This window comes from Dermacentor andersoni, chromosome 9 (assembly GCF_023375885.2).
Source record: "Dermacentor andersoni chromosome 9, qqDerAnde1_hic_scaffold, whole genome shotgun sequence".
NCBI classification, from domain to species: Eukaryota; Metazoa; Arthropoda; class Arachnida; order Ixodida; family Ixodidae; genus Dermacentor; species Dermacentor andersoni.
Window position 1 is genome coordinate 4,414,380 of NC_092822.1, and position 7,185 is coordinate 4,421,564.

A 7,185-nucleotide genomic window follows, 5' to 3' on the forward strand; every position below is an offset into this window, starting at 1 on the left:
ACACACACAAGAGCTTGAGTAGACAAGGAACAGGTGGTAACACAGGCTTGCGAGAGGGAAGGTGATGTTTTGTCGTAGCAATGCACTCTCCCCTCGCGAAGTAGCGCAGCAGCAGATGTTCCCCTTCACTCGCTTTCCTCTGCTGAGACACGAGCCAGCAAGTGCAAGCTAGTGTCATGAGCGCGCCTCGTGTGCTCACATGGCGTCACAGTCAACGGGAAATTAGGCACCGTTTTGCTGCTATAGGTGCTGCCGGCTTTTTCACTGAAGGAACCATTTAACATTCTTGCATAAAAAAAAATCCTGTCACTGACCACATAACAAACAGCAATAAAGAAATTCCGTTAAAAGTATTGCATCAAACCAGCTCAGAGCACGAAAGATTGACCAAAGCTGTCAGGCTTGGCTGCTGAAAATTAATGTCTTGTAGCAAGGTTTAACGAGCGAAAATGATATGCAAGAATACTCAGAATGATGCGAATGCTCAGATGCTAAGCTCTGCTCTTGTGCAGGAGCTTGGCAATGCAGCTGGCATAAATGCCAGTCTTCTGACTACTACTCTGGTTTCATGAAAAGTAGGTTATTCTGGCAAGAGTATCACTGCAACATCACCGCAGTGCATTTTTACTTCACAGTGAGTAAGTACACTTTTACTTCACTGTGTCAGATAAACAAGTCGACAGACGTTTGAAGTGGTTCAACCACGATTCACAGCTGGAGAACAGGATAGCAACCATAGAATTTGGCGAGATGATTAGACAACAGGCAAAGGAGAGCGGACAAAAGTTGGAGGTGAAAGCTGTTCTGTTTGACTGTGACGAGGTGTAATGGAGTCGTCAAGCAACAGGCAATGGCGATGGTGCTTCCTAGCGTGCTGATATTGTTCTGGCTGCAAGGCACATAATGGTGATTACTGCATTTTATAGTGTCCCATGTTTCTTTAGATGACAAAGTATTTAAATTTGTGTATTGGTTACATTTGCAGTGACATCCAAAATCTAGATTTGTACTTGGTAAAGACAATACTTAAAAATTAAGTTCAGTGGTTTTACATGCCAAAATCACTAAATGATGATGAGGGATGCAATAATGAGAAACTCTGGATTAATTCTGACTACCTGGGTTTAACATGCACCCAATGCAAGGCGCACAGCATTTTTTGCACTTTGCCCCGATCGAAATGTGGCCGCAAGGGCTTGGATTTGATCTCACGGCCTTGGGCTTAGCAGCCAACACCAAAGCCACAGCACCAGTAACATTAAAACAAAGCAGTGATTTGATAAAGCGTGTAAGAGCACAACGGTTTTTAAGCATTGCTTCATGCTAAGGTCTAAGTTCGGTACTGTCACACAACAACTACAATAATGAGATGAACAACGGGGGTAAAATGCTAAATTAAGCTGCAAAATTATGAAGCAAAAGCCTTTGAAGCTGTGAAGTTCTTTAGGAACTTGCAAGGTGTGCACATTTGGACATGCAAAGGATGTAGCCTTTGGAAACAACTTGCCAAGCTAATTAGTTGTTTTTTACTAAAGCAATACTTCATCACAAAGCAAATAGCTATAATTTCAGTATGCTCCAAGACTGAATGCCCTATGATGAAAATTTCTATTGCATTTCTAGCAAGTTATATGGAGCAACCAAAGGTAAGAGACATTTGATGCTAGTGTTCAATAAATTTCAGTTATTAGACAGCACTCGTCCAGTGCCCTTCCGTGTGTCTTCCATTGTTTCCACACTGATTAGTAAGTATGATGCTAGTGACTGCAATAGAATACGTGAAGGCCGAGAAAATAGCAATGGCAATGAAGAGCTATTGCTTGAACAAAAAAAAAAAAAGCATAGGTGTAGTGCCAAAGCAGAAAGGAGAACATGAACGAAAAGTATGTGCAAAGTCATACATGACAAGAGAAAGCAGCAGGCAAGATGTGGTGAGCAGGGGGGTGGGGGGTGGGGAGGAGTATTCTGTAAGAGCCCACCTAGTGGACTGTCCATTTCGGCCGCTACTGATTGGCGAGGGCTGCTCGTCTCCTCCTCTCACAGCTGAATCCAATCGGCAGTGGCCGAAATGGACAGCCCACTAGGTGTACTCTTACAGAATATCCCCCCCCAGGAGAAAATGATGAGATGGATTCTTGCCTTGTGAAGTGCAGCAACTGTTCTTTTTTTTTTTTTTCCAGAGTGAACGTGAGTGAGACTGGAGATGTAATGGTGATATGAGGCTTTGATGTGGAGATAAGCTGTGGTCTGGGATGAAGCACAATTTTGGTTTCCAGCTGTGGATGAATTTCCAGGAGACCCTGCAGATAAAAGTTTTTTTAGCAATTAATTCACGTATCTGGCGAAGGAAATCATTACAGTGAACATGCGGCATAAGCAATAGACAGCCAGGCACATATAGCAAAAGACAGTGCCACTGTAGAGGAATGGCGACAGGGAAGAGCAACAAAAAGTGATCAAGCATGTGCAGGGAGAAGGGTACAGAAAAACTACAAGGGATCACACAAAGGAGATCAGTTTGGCAGTGACGACAAGAGCAGCACTTATGAGCACAAACTTCAGAAGAAAGTAGCAAATTAATTGGGTCATCAGTTGCCAAAGAGCAAGCACTTTCTGTCACGAATGCTACTGATGCCAAGCATCAGTCCTGGCGCTGTTAAGGAAGTGAAGGCGCAGTTGTGGCAAGGGATAGAAGCAGGTGTCTCATAAAAATGGCAGTACCGGGCAGTACTGGGCTACAGTGAGCCAAGAGTACCAGCCTGTGCTTCTTGAAATCTGTCACCTATGTCGAGTTGAAATGTACTGCTAAAGTGGGTGTACGTCGGAAAGACTTTCTCGCCCGTGCGGCGCTCGTGCCGAGTTGGTGATGGCGGATTATTGATTTAATGAGCCATCTTTCGTCTCATTAAAGATGTTTTGCGTCTCTTCCCGGGCGAGGAATAGGGGTCATAGTGTAGACCAGGCATGCTCTCCTGGAGCAGTACCTTCGCTCGTGCAACGCTTTTTGTACGCTGCTCTCTGACTTTTAAATGGAATATTTTAATGGTCCCCTTCGATATAAATAAAGGTTCTTCAGCAAAACCATGTGCAATAAATCGGTAAGCGGGAGCCGCAGAGCTAGCGAAACGGAAGCAAAGCAGGCAAGTCGGACGTACATTTAAATTAAATTATGGGGTTTTACGTGCCAAAACCACTTTCTGATTATGAGGCACGCCGTAGTGGAGGACTCCGGAAATTTCGACCACCTGGGGTTCTTTAACATGCACCTAAACCTAAGCACACGGGTGTTTTCGCATTTCGCCCCCATCGAAATGCGGCCGCCGTGGCCGGGATCGGATGTACATTTAGACAGAGCGTTATTATAAGCTCAGGTGCTCTCGTGAGGGCTCCGTTTGCCGGTGACGTATGCCGTCCTGTCGCAGTACTGGTAAAAATCCATTATATCGTCGGGACGAAAAAAGCACCCCGCCACTTCTATAACACCAGTCGGAACACTGCGGCCGCCATCACGTTTCAGAGTGGTCTACGGCCATAAATTGCATAACGACTTTCGCTTTTGCCAGCTACAGGGTGCTAAATGTGTTTCGACATGCAGACATGCATGTTCACGCGTATCTCTTGAAGGGTGCAGTATGCACCGATAACCAACACATGATGGACACGGCGTAATGCTTTGGCATTACGCCGTGGCATTAAGTTATCCGATTGGTCCTCGATATCACAGGTTCACTGATCCCGTTGCACGTTCCGTATGTTACCAAAAAGCGCAACAAACCTACCGGCAACATCCAAGGAGACGCAGGAGGAACACTTATGCACGACGCACGGCACGCACGGCTTCGTCAAGAAAGGAGACATTGATTTGAAGGATCGCCAGCCGACACACGGAAAAATGCGCGCCTAGGGACAAACGCATACGAAACAAGCAAATCGGCTTCTCCTCCGTAGTACCTAGGCAAAGGGAGAAATTTCAGGCGCAAACGCCCCCAGATTTTCTCTCTCGCACCCGCTGAAACGACTGGCCAATCCCGTGAACTGGCGTTTCCTCTAATGACCGTCTCGTCAGCATTAGGGATTTTTGAGAAGGCGCGATGCTGGCGCCGAGCCGCCGAGCCACGGAGGAAGGAAACTAAGGAGAGGCCCTACCCCCTCCGCGCGCTAGGAGAAAAGTGTGGCGGAAATGACGTAGTAGGTTCTCATTTTTTTGCTGCTTTTTTATTTTTTTTGTTGTATGGCCACGCCTTTTGGGCCACAATGGCGGCGTTGTTATATGGTTTTGAACGCTCACACGTGTTGCTCTGGTAGGTTTCGGGCCGTGGCAAAGGCGCTGAGTGGGCGGGTTTGCGTTAGTCACCGTGTCTTGTTGCGCTGTGTTACCTGCACCGTGCTCTGCCAGATGTTGCGCGAGCACGCGACACCACGCGCAGCGCGGCGTGGTTTCGCGAAAGATGTAAACAAGAGAGGAGGGTGGCCCAAAAGGCGGAGCATCGCCATGAGCAACGCCAAATTCCAGCTTCACTTTTGCTTCACAAAGAGTGACGTCAGGGCCTCTCCTTAGTTTCCTTCCTCCGTGCGCCGAGCGGAGCCGTGGCGTGTTCGGCGTGCGTCTATTTGTCGTACAAAAATTCCTCACGTGACCTGATCCTAGGTGCCTATCACGGAGGAAGGAAGTTTCCTTCCTCCGTGCGCCGAGCGGAGCCGTGGCGTGTTCGGCGTGCGTCTATTTGTCGTACAAAAATCCCTCACGTGACCTGATCCTAGGTGCCTATCACGGAGGAAGGAAACTAAGGAGAGGCCCTGACGTCACTCTTTGTGAAGCAAAAGTGAAGCCGGAATTTGGCGTTGCTCATGGCGACGCTCCGCCTTTTGGGCCACCCTCCTCTCTTGTTTACATCTTTCGCGAAACCACGCCGCGGTGCGCGTGGTGTCGCGCGCGGAGCGCGCGCGCTCGCGCAACATCTGGCAGAGCACGGTGCAGGTAACACAGCGCAACAAGACACGGTGACTAACGCAAACCCGCCCACTCAGCGCCTTTGCCACGGCCCGAAACCTACCAGAGCAACACGTGTGAGCGCTCAAAACCATAACAACGCCGCCATTGTGGCCCAAAAGGCGTGGCCATACAAAAAAAAGCAGCAAAAAAAAATGAGAACCTTCTACGTCATTTCCGCCACACTTTTCTCCTAGCGCGCGGAGGGGGTAGGGCACGGAGGAAGGAAACTAAGGAGAGGCCCTACCCCCTCCGCGCGCTAGGAGAAAAGTGTGGCGGAAATGACGTAGTAGGTTCTCATTTTTTGCTGCTTTTTTATATTTTTTTTGTTGTATGGCCACGCCTTTTGGGCCACAATGGCGGCGTTGTTATGGTTTTGAGCGCTCACACGTGTTGCTCTGGTAGGTTTCGGGCCGTGGCAAAGGCGCTGAGTGGGCGGGTTTGCGTTAGTCACCGTGTCTTGTTGCGCTGTGTTACCTGCACCGTGCTCTGCCAGATGTTGCGCGCGCGCTCCGCGCGCGACACCACGCGCAGCGCGGCGTGGTTTCGCGAAAGATGTAAACAAGAGAGGAGGGTGGCCCAAAAGGCGGAGCATCGCCATGAGCAACGCCAAATTCCGGCTTCACTTTTGCTTCACAAAGAGTGACGTCAGGGCCTCTCCTTATAGCGTCCTCGATCACCTTGCCCCGGGGTTGCCCCGAAACCAGAATGGTGCGCTTTGCCCCGCCGTGGTGCCGCACTGCGGAGGGTCAACATCGAGGACAAAACTGCACCCTGTGCAGGGTGCTTGCATGCAGCGCTACTTTGCCCCTGGCGCGCAAAACGTGCGCGCGCATATTTTATTGTTGGCAGCGTCTCGTGCAACGCGGTGCTCCCCAGACGACTCCACACAGAATCGACTCCTGCAACGCACGGAAGTGACGTCACTTTAATAAATTAAACTAAAAACAATTGAAATATATCAAATCTTACTAAACAATGCGTTTAACTTGCAAAGATATGAAAGAAAGTTGTCTTATGCGTTTATTAATGTACACATTTTGATTAAAGACATCAACGCAAAATGATTTCAACTATACTGTCATGCGTTTCTCTATAATAATAGTCAGCGTTCAATATTACAAGGCAGAAAAATATTATGCTATCTATCAGGTGCCTGCAGAGATGGAAAGCAATTTTTTTGAGCGTCTCGTGCGTCACCCGAGAGCCCGAGGAATGTGGTGGGACCGCAAGCACACGCACGCTTCTCCCCCGTTTCCTCTCTGGAGCAGCAGACGACAAGCGCTGCAAGCGTACATGCCCACGTTTACGTCGCCACACGCTGTGTTTACAGCAATCTCCGAACGCCGCAATATGGATTTATATACAGTGTGACAGATGCGTGAAACTGCAGTCTTCGCACTGTCACTCGAACGTTTCCTCAAAGGGTCGGGCCCATACGAGTTCTTTGCTAGCTGTCCAGCACAAAAGTCGGTCACCACGATTCGTTTTCGAGATCGAAGCAACCAGTGAACCAGTTTTGACACCCCTTTTCCTGCAGCGCCGTGCGTCTTAATGTCATCATAGCTGCGCAAATATTACTGACTCGGATCGCGGGGAAACCGATGCGGCCGCATCAATTGTGCTCGATTCTAAACAGAAGCTTTCTTTTCTTGCGTTCCCGGGATTAGCCGCGTCCTCGTGCTTATCCTCGAGTAAATTGAGCGGATCCTTGAAAGAGTAATAGTAAACTGGGCCGGTCCCGAAGACCTTGAATATGTATTCAAGATAATGTATAATGAAAGGTACGGTGACCCAGTCGTGGTTGCTTGTTGAGCTTGGAAGGCTTAAACAGAAGCAAACCCATGCTTTGCCATTGGCCAATTATCAATTAAGGGAACACATTACGAGGTCAGGCAAAGAATGCACCTGGGGAGGGTGGGAGCTTCACATTTCGAACCTATTTCCTATAGTGATGCACATTATTAAGATTCTTTTATGTGAAATTGCTGAACGAAAACAAGTAAACTTCAAATATGCTCCACATTATAGCTATTATCATTCTGAGTTTGAAGCCTCCTTAAATTTCTGTAATAAGTCTGCCCCTGGCACTTGATGGAATTATACATACACAAGATATTAAAACACTTGCATCCTGAAACACTAATGATTCTTTAAATTATAAAACAAAATCTGTCATTTCAGGCATCTTTGTT

The 7,185-nt window shown here is 48.0% G+C and overlaps 1 long non-coding RNA gene across 1 annotated transcript; it reads right to left on the minus strand.

Annotated features, from left to right (window-relative positions):
- Window positions 1-2,159: 2,159 nt before the first annotated feature.
- On the minus strand, window positions 2,160-3,879 carry LOC129383738 (uncharacterized). Its single transcript, XR_008611598.2, has 2 exons — window positions 3,780-3,879; window positions 2,160-2,300 (listed from the first exon to the last, which is right to left on the minus strand). It is a non-coding gene; the product is annotated as an uncharacterized lncRNA (long non-coding RNA).
- Between the last annotated feature and the right edge of the window lie 3,306 nt (window positions 3,880-7,185).